The 12,099-nt window shown below is 39.4% G+C and overlaps 1 protein-coding gene and 1 non-coding gene across 2 annotated transcripts in view; one reads left to right on the top strand and one right to left on the bottom strand.

Moving 5' to 3' along the window:
* Positions 1-767: 767 nt before the first annotated feature.
* Positions 768-849, bottom strand: TRNAS-UGA (transfer RNA serine (anticodon UGA)). The gene has a single exon. It is a non-coding gene; the product is annotated as a tRNA-Ser (tRNA).
* Positions 850-1,307: 458 nt separating this feature from the next.
* Positions 1,308-12,099, top strand: part of CTNNA3 (catenin alpha 3) — a 1,844,203-nt gene continuing 1,833,411 nt past the window's right edge. Inside the window, exons 1-2 of the mRNA XM_061163003.1 lie at positions 1,308-1,466; positions 6,483-6,578. The gene's annotated coding sequence lies outside the window, so the exon portion shown is untranslated. The remainder of the gene's footprint in view (positions 1,467-6,482; positions 6,579-12,099) is intronic.

Genomic DNA, 12,099 nt, shown 5'->3' with positions numbered 1-12,099 from the left:
GATGAATACACACATTTTAGAAAACTAAGTTAAACAAAAAACTGTTAGGAAAATTAAAATTAAAATCCCCCCAAATTCCACCATCCAGAGATAATAATTACTGCTAACATTTTGGTTCTTTCTTTCCAGCCCCCCATTCATTCTTTTTTCCTGCCATTTTTGCCACATAAATGATTATATAAGTGAATTGTTTAACAAAAATGTGACAATAATATATACTGTCTTTCCACCTGTCCAACGTTTTGCATTTGGAAATATATTGGGAAAGTCTTCCCATGTCTGTAATATCATTTTAGTGGCTACATGCAGGGTTCCATCGTGCGGATCTACTTATTCTACTTTAGAAGTTGAACTTTTAGAAGTTTGTATTTCACACCACTTTTTGATGTTGTGAGGTGAAGGTGAAGGTGATTCTGGGATGGAAGGAGAGATAGTATTAGGTTTACCATCAGTTTTAATGAGATGATAGCTTGCTCAGGCTATGATAGCCTGAAGATTCTCACCAATATTTATCTTCATTTTATTTTTATTCTGTGAACGAGGAACAAGATTCTGAAAGATTAGCTTGCTGTTTAGGATAAAAGAAGACTATTTTCATTAGTGGCATGTTCACAGCACTGACACTGGCTTTTCTTTGACACGTTTAATTTCTCTGTAGTCAGACCATTTAGCCGGCAGATATCGGAAATGTAGCTGAAGAATGCGGATTATCATTTGATGGTATTTATTAGAACTCTGTGGAAAAAAAGGGTAAAGGCAACCGCTTCCGCAGCGAGCAGGGTTCGAACCTGCGCGGGGAGACCCCATTGGATTTCAAGTCCAACGCCTTAACCACTCGGCCATCGCTGCCACGGCGAGAAAAGGAAGGCGGAGACACTTTAGTGTTAAAACTGAGCACATGCGCAGCAGACACGCTAGTGGGCGGGGCCTACAGTCTTCCTGAGGTCCGCTGTGAGAGGCGGCCGGGGCTTACTGCTCAAGTTGCAGGAGCTACCTCGTTAACGCGAAGAAATAATAAAATCTCCCTTAAGTAGTTTAAGTAAACGCCTTTAAGAGAGGATCTTAGAAATCCTTCCCTTCCATGCGCTTGGAAAATTGAAAATCGCCACCCTGCTTAGCTTCTGGTCTCAGACCTGCTGTTTGCCCTCCCGCTTCCTCATTAGGTCACAGAGAGAGATTTGAAACAAAAAAACTCGCTCCTTCAGTGTTGCGGGCCCGCGCCCTGGAAAAGTTCTGCATCTTGGACTGCTCTGACCGCGTTGAGGCTCCTCAATGTGCGGAATGACTGGGAGGAGTGAGGGGAGGCACGAGCCCTCCGCAGCTGCCCCCGGGCTCGCCTCTCCCAGGCTCTTGCCCAGGCAGTCATCTTGCATTCTCTGCCGATTGACCCCTTCGTTGCTGGCCTCAGTTTTCTCAGTTGACGGGGTGACTTGAAGGTGCTTTGAGAACAAAGTTCTGCGGATTAGGTCTGCATTTTACCTTTAAATGCCATTAATTCCAGCCCCCCCCCCCCCCCCCCCAACCACACAGTTGTTAAGTGTAGCTTCTGCACTGGGTACTTTAACTGCGTTATTTCGTGAAAGTTCTTGGAATCCGGTCGGTCTGTACCCTGGTTTTTACCTCAGAGAACTGAAGGGGGAATGTGGCCGAAGGGTTGGCGCTGGGAATCCCAGGGGGCGTGCAAGCACCTCCTGCTCGCACACTGTGGCGTCCTACTACCAGAAAGTTCTGTCTGTTGGAAGATTTTCAGAAAACCATAGGAGGCCTTTTATTACTTTAAATTTCTGAACCTGTTCAGGGAAACGTAACCATCTTTCTCATGGTAATTTCTCACAGAAATTTTCACAGATCCAGAAATCTTCCTGGGTGCGGGCAGGGATTTCATACTAAGGCAGGAGAACGAATCCTTGCTCTTTGGAAGACCAGTTGTTAAGTGACCTCACTTGAAAGTTGTGTGAATTTTCTTGAGATTTTTTCAGTACCTTTCTCATCTAAACTTTAAAAAAAATTAATTTTTATTGAAGTATAGTTGCTTTACAATGTTGTGTTAGTTTCTGCTGCATAGGAAAGTGAATCAGCCATACATATACTAATATCCACTCTTTGGCTTTCCTTCCCATTTAGGTCACTGTAGAGCACTGAGTAGAGTTCCCTAGTGTGAATATATAGTGTGATTACACACACACACACACACACACACACGCGCGCGCGCGTGCGCGCGCGCTACTGTCTCGATTTGTCACACTGTCTTCTTCCCCACCCTCTTCATGCCCACTTGTCTATTCTTAACCTCTGTGTCTCTATTCCTGGCCTGCAAATAGGTTCATTAGTACTATTTTTCTACATTCCATACATATGGATCTTCCCCATGCAGGGATTGAATCTGCCTCTCTTATGTCTCCTGATTGGAATGTGGGTTCTTTACCTCTAGTGCCACCTGGGAAGCCCTGTGCATTAATATACAATATTTGTTTTTCTCTTTCTGACTTACTTCACTTTGTATGACAATCTGTAGGTCCATCCACGTGTCTACAAAGGATCCAATTTCACTCATTTTTATGACTGAGTAATTAGTTTCCACTGTATATAGGTACCACATCTTTATCCATTCTTCTGCTGATGAACATTTAGGTTGCTTCCATAATCTGGCTCTTGTAAATAGTGCTTCAATGAACCTTTGGATGCATGTGCCTTTTTGAATTATGATTTTCTCTGGGTATGTGCCAAGTAGAGGGATTGCTGGGTCATATGGTAGTTTTATTTTTAGTTTTTTAAGGAACTTCCATATAGTGGTTGTATCAGTTTACATTCCCACCAACAGTGCAAGAAGGTTCCCTTTTCTCCACAACCTCTCCAGCATTGTGTGTAGATTTTTAATATGATGGCCATTCTGACAGGTATGAAGTGGCATCTCATAGTAGTTTAGATTTGCATTTCTCTAATAATTAGTGATGTTGAACATCTCTTCATGTGTTTGGTGGCCATCTCCCTTAACTAAGCGCTGCACTCAGTATGCCAGCAAATTTGGAAAATTCAGCAGTTGCCACAGGACAGGAAAAGGTCAATTTTTATTCCAATCCCAAAGTAGGGCAGTGCCAAAAAATGTTCAAACTACTGCACAATTGTGCTCATTTCACACGCTAGAAAGGGAATACTCAAAATCCTTAAAGCTAGGCTTCAATGGTCCGTGAACTGAGAACTTCCAGATATACAAGCTGGACTTAGAAAAGGCAGAGGAACCAGTGATCATCAACCAGTGATCAACTGCCAACATCCGTTGGATCTAAAAAACGCAAGGGAATTCCAGAAAAACATCTACTTCTGCTTCATTGACTATGCTAAAGCCTTTGACTGTGTGGATTACAACAAGCTGTGGAAAATTCTTAAGGGTATGGGAATACCAGACCACCTTACCTGCTTCCTGAGAAACCTGTAGGTAGGTCAAGAAGCAACAGAGCTGAACATGGAACTGGTTTCAAATTGGGAAAGGAGTACATCAAGGCTGTATATTGTCATCCTGCTTATTTAAGTTATATGCAGAGTATATCATGCGAAATGCCAGGCTGTATGAATCACAAGCTGGAATCAAGACTGCTGGGAGAAATATCAATGACCTGTGACACCACCGCTATGGCAGAAAGCAAAGAGGAACTAAAAAGCCTCTTGATGAAAGTGAAAGAGGAGAGTCAAAAAGTTGACTTAAAACTCAACATTCAAAAAACTAACATCATGGCATCCAGTCCCATCACCTCATGTCAAATAGATGGGGAAACAATGGAAACAGTGACAGACTTTATTTTCTTGGGCTCCGAAATCTCTGTGGACGGTGACTGCAGCATCCAGTCCCATCACCTCATGTCAAATAGATGGGGAAACAATGGAAACAGTGACAGACTTTATTTTCTTGGGCTCCGAAATCTCTGTGGACGGTGACTGCAGCCATGAAGTCCAATGATGCTTGCTCCTTGGAAGAAAAGCTATTACAAACCTAGACAGCATATTAAAAAGCAGAGACTTCACTTTGCCGACAAAGGTCTGTCTAGTCAAAGCTATGGTTTTTCCAGTAGTTGTGTACAGATGTGGAAGTTGGACCATTAAGGCTGAACACCAAAGAATTGATGCTTTCAAACTGTGGTGCTGGAGAAGACTCTTGAGAGTCCCTTGGGCAGCAAGGAGATCAAACCTGTCAATCCTAAAGGAAATCAGTCCTGAATATTCATTGAAAGGACTGATGCTGAAGCTGAAGCGCCAATAGTTTGACCACTTGATGTGAAGAGCTGACTTATTGGAAAAGACCCTGATACTGGGAAGGATTGAAGGCAGGAGGTAAAGGAGACAACAGTGGATGAGATCATTGGATGGCATTACTGAGTCAATGCATATGAGTTTGAGCAAACTCTGGCAGGTGGTGAAGGACAGGGAAGCCTGGTGTGCTGCAGTCCATGGGGTTGTAGAGTCGGACACAACTTGAGTGACTGAACAACAACTTAACTAAAATAAGTGTCTAAATCTATTAATTGTGGATGAGAAGCAAAATACTTGAGAATTGTAAGAATAAGTTTTATGTAATTTGAGATTTTGCTTTTAAAACATTTTTCTTTTTAAAAAAAAGTTATCTTTTTGATTTTAATTTGGCAGAGCTACATGTGTGCTCTCAGTTTCTTTATGAATACTATATAAGAGCAAAGTTATTCCTGACATTTCCAGGCATAACTTTTATCATGTATATTAACATTTACTTTTGTATCATGTATGCACATGTACTTTTATCATGTATATTAACATTTATATTAACGTTTGCTTTTCTAGTAGACATTATCCTAGAAGAAATAAAACTTTGTCTTTTTATCTCTTATATTCTATGTATGCTGAGATAACCTATAATTTTATCTTACTATTTATTGGTTCTATCTTGAAGTCTTTTTAAAACTCCTTTCTTCTGTGTTGTTGAATGATAATATTTATGGAAAGTTCTTACTCTTTCCTAACTTCCCCTTTTAAGAGTTTTCTTCACTTGCAAACACTCGACAGTAATGGGAGTTGATTATGGTTAAAATAGTTCAATCAGAAATTCTACTGAGGGTTTTTGTGTGTTTGTGTGGGAGAAAGGAATGCTGCAAAGGGAAAGAATATTACAAAATTAACATGCATTTGGTAAGAACAATTGTGATTAATTTTTCTTTGCATCATTTAAAAAATGAAATACCTAGATTTAATGTTATTTTGATGATTATGATTTTTGCTTTGCATTTTCAACTTCTTTGAGTTACTGTAGGCTTTTACTTTTCACTTTCGCACGTTGGAGAAGGAAATGGCAACCCTCTCCAGTGTTCTTGCCTGGAGAATCCCAGGTACGGGGGAGCCTGGTGGGCTGCCATCTGTGGGATCACACAGAGTCGGACACGACTGAAGTGACTTAGCAGCAGCAGCAGCAGCAGCAGGCTTTTAAAAAGCTTAAATTGCCTTTTAAAATGATTTGTCATATTGCTAAAATGAGCCAGGAGGTCAAATTTATTACAGGTTTTATTTTTTAAAAGTGTGAATTTCTAAATTAGTTCTTTTTCAGCATTAGCTCTTTAGCAATGCCATTTAATGCAGTGAGTGGCAAGTAACAGAAAAAAAGTAAAATACATATCTTTCAACCCAATCATGATATAAGCATGTTATCATTCATGACAATAACATCATAAAAATTTGATTTTCAACTGTGGACATTTTAGTTTATAAAAGTCTCCTGTGATTCTGGTTGCCTCCTACTCCATATCACTCCCAGATTTTGTTCCTTTATGTGGTAGTTTTTATTAAGCTAATTTGCATGTGAAACTTTCTTGATGCCACTTTCAGAAGCAGAATACTGAGAGGGATGGGGCATATGTTTGGGAGCAGTGTGACATTTCTTTGTCCTTTTATAACAAAGCAACACTTAATTTGAATTATTTTGATGATCCCCCTTCCCAATTTTAATAAATCAGAATTTAAATGTTGGAATAACATTAGAGCTAGTCCAATCCTTTTATTTTCAGATAGGAACTGTGGCCCATGAGTGGTTGCCCAAGGTCACACGTCTAATTAGTGGCAGATTCAAGATTGTAATTTGTTACATTAGCCTACTTTGTTGACTAGATTTTGTTACCCTCATGTTTTCTTTGTTAGTATCTGGCTCAGTGACATGTATTTCTAGAAGTGTGTATATGGAAGTGTGCATGCATGCTCAGTCGTGTTGACTCTTTTTGACCCCATGGGCTGTAGCCTGCCAGTCTCCTCTATTCATGGGATTTTCCAGGCAAGAATACTGGGGTGGGTTGCCATTTCCTTCTCCAGAGGATCTTCCCAACCCAGGGATCGAATCTGTGTCTCTTGCATTGGGAGGGGGATTAGGGAGCCAACAGTAGGGAAGAGTTGTGAGTTGAACCTTGAAAGCCTATGAAATGTCAGATACTGAATATATTGTGGTGGGTAATTTTTGCTCTTCTTTTTTCCAGTATGCATCCTCCAAACTGATGATGACACTTCAATTGCACTTAAGGAGGATGAATCCTCCCCCATTGGATGTGAACTTACTTCACCTGTTAGTCAAGGTATTCCATCCTGCTCTAGTTAAGGGGTAGGTGTGGGACTTGGTTTTCTGTTGCTGAATAATAGGTTATCACAAACTTAGTGACATAAACAACATGAATTTGTTATCTTATGTTTCTGTGGGTCAGGTGTATAGTCACGGATTGACTGTGTCCTCTGCTTGGGGTCTCACCAGTTTTCAAGGTGCCGACTGCGACTTTGCTCTCATCTAAGGCTTGGGATCCTCTGCTAGGATCACTGATTGTTACCAGAATTCAGCTCCTGTGGTTTCAGGCCTGTTGGCTGTCAGTGGAGGACCTTTCTCAGTTCCCAGAGGCTGCCCACTTACCTTGCCATGTGGCCCTCTCTACAATATGGTAGTTGGGGTTTTCAAGGCCAGCAGGAGAAAACTGCTCTCTAGTTTACTACAGTAAAGTTTTATATGATATAATGTAATCACTGCAGTGACTATTGCATCATATCACAAATCCTGCTCAAGTGGGGGCAGGATCTGTGTACAGTGGGGACAGGGATCTGGGGAACTATCTTTGAATTCTGTCCACCAGACAGCTCAAGCTGGGCCAGTCAGACTCTCTCAGAATCCCTGTTCTTTCCATTATACAATTGTATTTTTATGAGCATCCTACATAGCACACAGCCAGCAAAGGTCCATCTAGTCAAAGCTACAGTTTTTCCGGTAGTCGTGTATGGATGTGAGAGTAGGACCATAAAGAAAGCTGAGTGCCAAAGAATTGATGCTTTTGAACTGTGGTGTTGGAAAAGACTCTTGAGAGTCCCTTGGACTGCAAGGAGATCCAACCAGTCCATCCTAAAGGAGATCAGTGCTGAATATTCACTGGAAGGACTGATGCTGAAACTGAAATGCCAAAATTTCGGCCTTCTGATGCGAAGAACTGACTCATTGGAAAAAACCCTGATGCTGAGAAAGATTGAAGGCGGGAGGAGAAGGGGATGACAGAGGAAGAGATGTTTGGGTGGCATCACTGACTCTATGGACATGAGTTTGAGTAAGCTCTGGGAGTTGGTGATGGACAGGGAAGCCTGGCGTGCTGCAGTCCATGGGGTTGCGAAGAGTCAGACACGACTGAGCGACTGAACTGAATTGAACACAGCACGCTCATATGGTAACCAATGATAGGTAATCAGAGTGTGGAAATTTTAACTTAGCTGCTTTGTGTGCTTTTGTACTTCATTTAAAAGGAATAGAATTGGTAGCAACTACAGAGTTCGAGAAGCTTAGCCACCATTCAAGATTCTTGAATTTAATTCTATACTGATTGGAGAATAACCCTAGCTGTACATTTGTGATAACATGTGTAAGGGGCTTAGTTCAGAATGGCCAAAAAATTTACTGATTTATTGGCAGCAAAACCCTGATGAAAATTTAGTTGTTAAATTACAGGCATCTTGAAAAGTGATGTAAATAATTCTCATGAAAATTATTCCTTTGCAGATGACTGTATTTTCGCATGTATGTGTGCTCAGTTGTGTCTGACTGAGTCTCCATGGACTGTAGCTTACTAGGCTCCCCTGTTCATGGGATTTCCCAGGCTAAAGAATACTGGAGTGGGTTGCCATTTCCTCCTTCAGGGGATCTTCCCAGGGATGGAACCTGTGTCTCTTGCATCTCCTGCGTTGGCAGGCAGATTCTTTACCACTGAACCACTTGGGAAGCCACCAATTGTACTTTTGAAGTCTAAGCAATTAGTTATGAATTGCTTTTTGATTATTATATTGCTTATATGTATATATTTTGAAGAAGACTGGAGATATATCCTAGTAAGGACTAGAACAATTTATTGGTAGGATTTTCCTACCTAATCAGTCCTCTAATGCCATGTCAACTAAGAAATAAAGTCAAGAATGATGGAATCCTCTTTTCTTGAAGGGTATGATGCTAGTATGATATTCAGTCTTGAGTTCTCAATAGTAGCACCTACTGATTTTGAAACAGCAGAGACCTAGATCTACCAAAGACATCTTAGTGTACTTTTAAAGTCCAATTAAATATCAAAAGGGCAGAATAAATTTATTAAGGATGAAATCTTCACCCAGCTTATTTATAAGAATTGAGTTGCCTTATAAAACTCTCTGGACTGGCTCTCTCTATAGAATTGATGGTACTGGGGTTTCCAAGTGGGATTTTTTTAAAAAATTATTTTTTAAAATTTATTTTTAATTGGAGAATAGTTGCTTTACAATTTTGTGTTGGCTTCTGCCATACAACAGTGTGAATCAGCCATAAGTATCCACATCTCCCTCCCCTCTTGAGTCTCTCCCTCCGCCCTTTACCCAGTCCCACCCTCCAGGTTGTTACTCCAAGTGGTTTTTATAAAGGCAATTGATTTTATGAACAGAGGTCATAAAAGTAATTTTATGAATTATATAAAAATACAGCTATGATCACTGCATTATAGTTAAAATTGACTGGGAAACAACTTACAGACCAGTTTTCTTTTAACTTTAAGGAACTATAACTTTAACACTGTCCTGGTTCTTTGTAAAAGAATGCTGTCTCTTACTAATTCTAATTTCTCTTTGGGGCTATTCAATTATAAGGGAAAATCAAGTGTTGACCTTAGGCAGCTTATATAAGCTTATGCATTAAATATACAAATCTTTCTTCTAAAGCCATGTTTTGGGGTTGTTTAACAGAAATACATAACTAAGAATTCAGTCCCCCATGCCCATAACTAGATTCCTTTGCTCTCCTTTCCATGTTTCTGTCAAATGTTTCCTGTTCACCTAGTATGTTGGAAAGTACTTATGATTCATGAAAATGCCTAACAGAGTGCTTAATTTTTTAGTAGGTACTTGATACATGATAGTTATCTTTTTATTATGAAAACAATGTAACAATGTTATAAAAAGTTTTAAGAAATAGAAAAAACCCTGACCCGTTTAAGCCTTTTTGTGTATCTCTGTTTTATTTTTCCCCTTACACTTACATAGGTTTTTGCATAGTTTTAATTGTGTATGTGACAATTTTTCTGCTTTTGTTTTGTTGAGATAAACTCATATAACATAAAATTCCCTATTTTAACCATTACAGTACATATCAGGGGCTTCCAGTACATTCCTTATGTGAAATCATCACCATTATCTATCTATTGGGCTAGCCAAAAAGTTCACTTGGGTTTTTCCGCAATATCTTACTACAGAACATTTTCATCATCCTAGGAGGAAACCCTATACCCATTAAACAATCACTCCCTACTCTTTCCTGGCAATCATTAATCTGTTTCTGTCCCTATCAGTTCAGTTCAGTTCAGTCGCTCAGTCGTGTCCAACTCTTTGCGACCCCGTGGACTGCAGCACACCAGGCTTCCCTGTCCACCACCAACTCCAGGAGCTTACTTAAACTCATGTCTGTAGAGTCGGTGATGCCATCCAACCATCTCATCCTCTATCATCCCCTTCTCCTCCTGCCTTCAATCTTTCTCAGCATCAGGGTCTTTTCCAATGAGTCAGTTCTTCACATCAGGTGGCCAAAGTATTGGAGTTTCAGTCTCAGCATCAGTCCTTCCAGTGAACATTCAGGACTGATTTCCTTTAGGATTGACTGGTTGGATCCCCTTGCCGTTCAAGGGACTCTCAAGAGTCTTTTCCAACACCACCGTTCAAAAGCATCAATTCTTTCGCGCTCAGCTTTCTTTATGGTCCAACTCTCACATCCATACATGACCACTGGAAAAATCATAGCTTTGACTAGACGGACCTTTGTTGGCAAAGTAATGTCTTTGCTTTTTAATATGCTGTTGAGGTTGGTCATAGCTTCTCTTCCAAGGAGCAAGCGTCTTTTAATTTCATGGCTGCAGTCACTGTCTGCAGTGATTTTGGAGCCCCCCAAAATAAATTATGTCACTGTTTCCACTGTTTCCCCATCTATTTGCCATGAAGTGATGGGACCAGATGCCATGATCTTAGATCTGTCCCTATAGGTTTGCCTATTCTGTACATTGCATATAAATGGAATTATATGATATGCGGATTTTTGTGTCTAGCTTTTTTCACTTAGCATACCATTTTCAAGGTTGTATGTGACTATACCATACATCACTACTTTATTTTTTAATTTTTGTGTGTGTTTTGACAGTAATTTTCTGTGTTGCCTTTAAAAGATTGTGACAAAATATGCATAACACAAAATATGCCATTTTAACTATTTTTAAGTGTACAATTCAGGATTCAGGGACACTGAAGGCAATTACAGTGTTGTACAACCAACCACTATCCATTTCCAGAACTTTCTCATCATCCTGAATGGAAATTCTGTGCTTATTAAACAATAACTCCTCATTCTTCCCTCTCCTCCTCAGTTCTTGGTAACCTCTCTTCTTTCTGTCTCTACAGGTACCTTGTATAGGTAGAATCAGGCAATATTTATCTTTTTGTGTCTGACATATTTCACTTAACTTAATATTTCCAAGGTTTATCCATGTTGTATCATGTATCATAATTTCCTTTCGTTTTTGGCAGAATAATATTCCATTGTGTGTATCTAGTACACTGTATTTTGTTTATCCATTTGTCTAATGATGGATATTGGGTTGTTTCTAACTTTTGGTTATTGTGAATAATGCTGCTGTCAACAGTGGTGTACAAGTATCACTTCATTTCTTTTTCAGGTTGAATGATAATGGCGTTGTATAGGTATACTGCATTTTGTTTATCTAATCACCATTGGGTTGTTTCTACTTTTTGGCTGTATTTATGAATAATTCTGCTATGACATTTGTGTACAAGAATTTGAACATCTGTTTGCAGTGCTCTTGAGTAGGTACCTGGGAGTGGAATTGTGGGGTCATAGGGTAATGTTATGTTTAACTTTGAGGAACTGCCAAACTGTTTTGCAGTGGCTGCATCATTTTACACTTTTACACATTACTGTCATCAGTCATGTATGGGGGTTCCAATTTTTCTACATACTAGCCAACACTTATTTTCCATTTAAAAAACTATTGTATCTTAATATATGTAAAGTGGTACCTCACTATAAGTTAGATTTATATTTCCCTAATGACTAATGATGTTGAACTCTTTCCATGTGTTTATAGGCCATTAGTATATCTCCTTTGAAAAAAAGTCTTTGTAAATCCTTTGCCTAGTTTTTAAAATCAAGATTTAATTGATGTATAATATTGTGTAGGTTTAAATACACAGTGTTTTGATTTGATACATGTGTATATTGCAATATGATTACCATTATAGCATTAGGTAACACCTGTATCATGTCACATAATTATTATTTCATTTTTTATGGGAAGAATAATTAAGATCTAGTCCCTTTGAAATCTATAACACAGTGTGTTTCCTATAATCACTGTTGTACAGCAGATCTTTAGGACTTATTTATTGTCCAGTGGCAAGTTTGTTCCCTTAAATAACATCTCCCCAGTTTCCCTACCCCTTAGCCCCTGGTAACCACCATTCTACTCTCTATTTTTATGAGTACAGCTTTAAAAATATTCCACATATTGGTGACATCATACAGTACTTGTTTTTCTTTGTCAAGAAAGATAT

The sequence above is a fragment of the Dama dama genome, chromosome 15 (assembly GCF_033118175.1).
Source record: "Dama dama isolate Ldn47 chromosome 15, ASM3311817v1, whole genome shotgun sequence".
NCBI lineage: Eukaryota > Metazoa > Chordata > Mammalia > Artiodactyla > Cervidae > Dama > Dama dama.
This window is presented reverse-complemented; position numbering and strand designations above follow the sequence as displayed.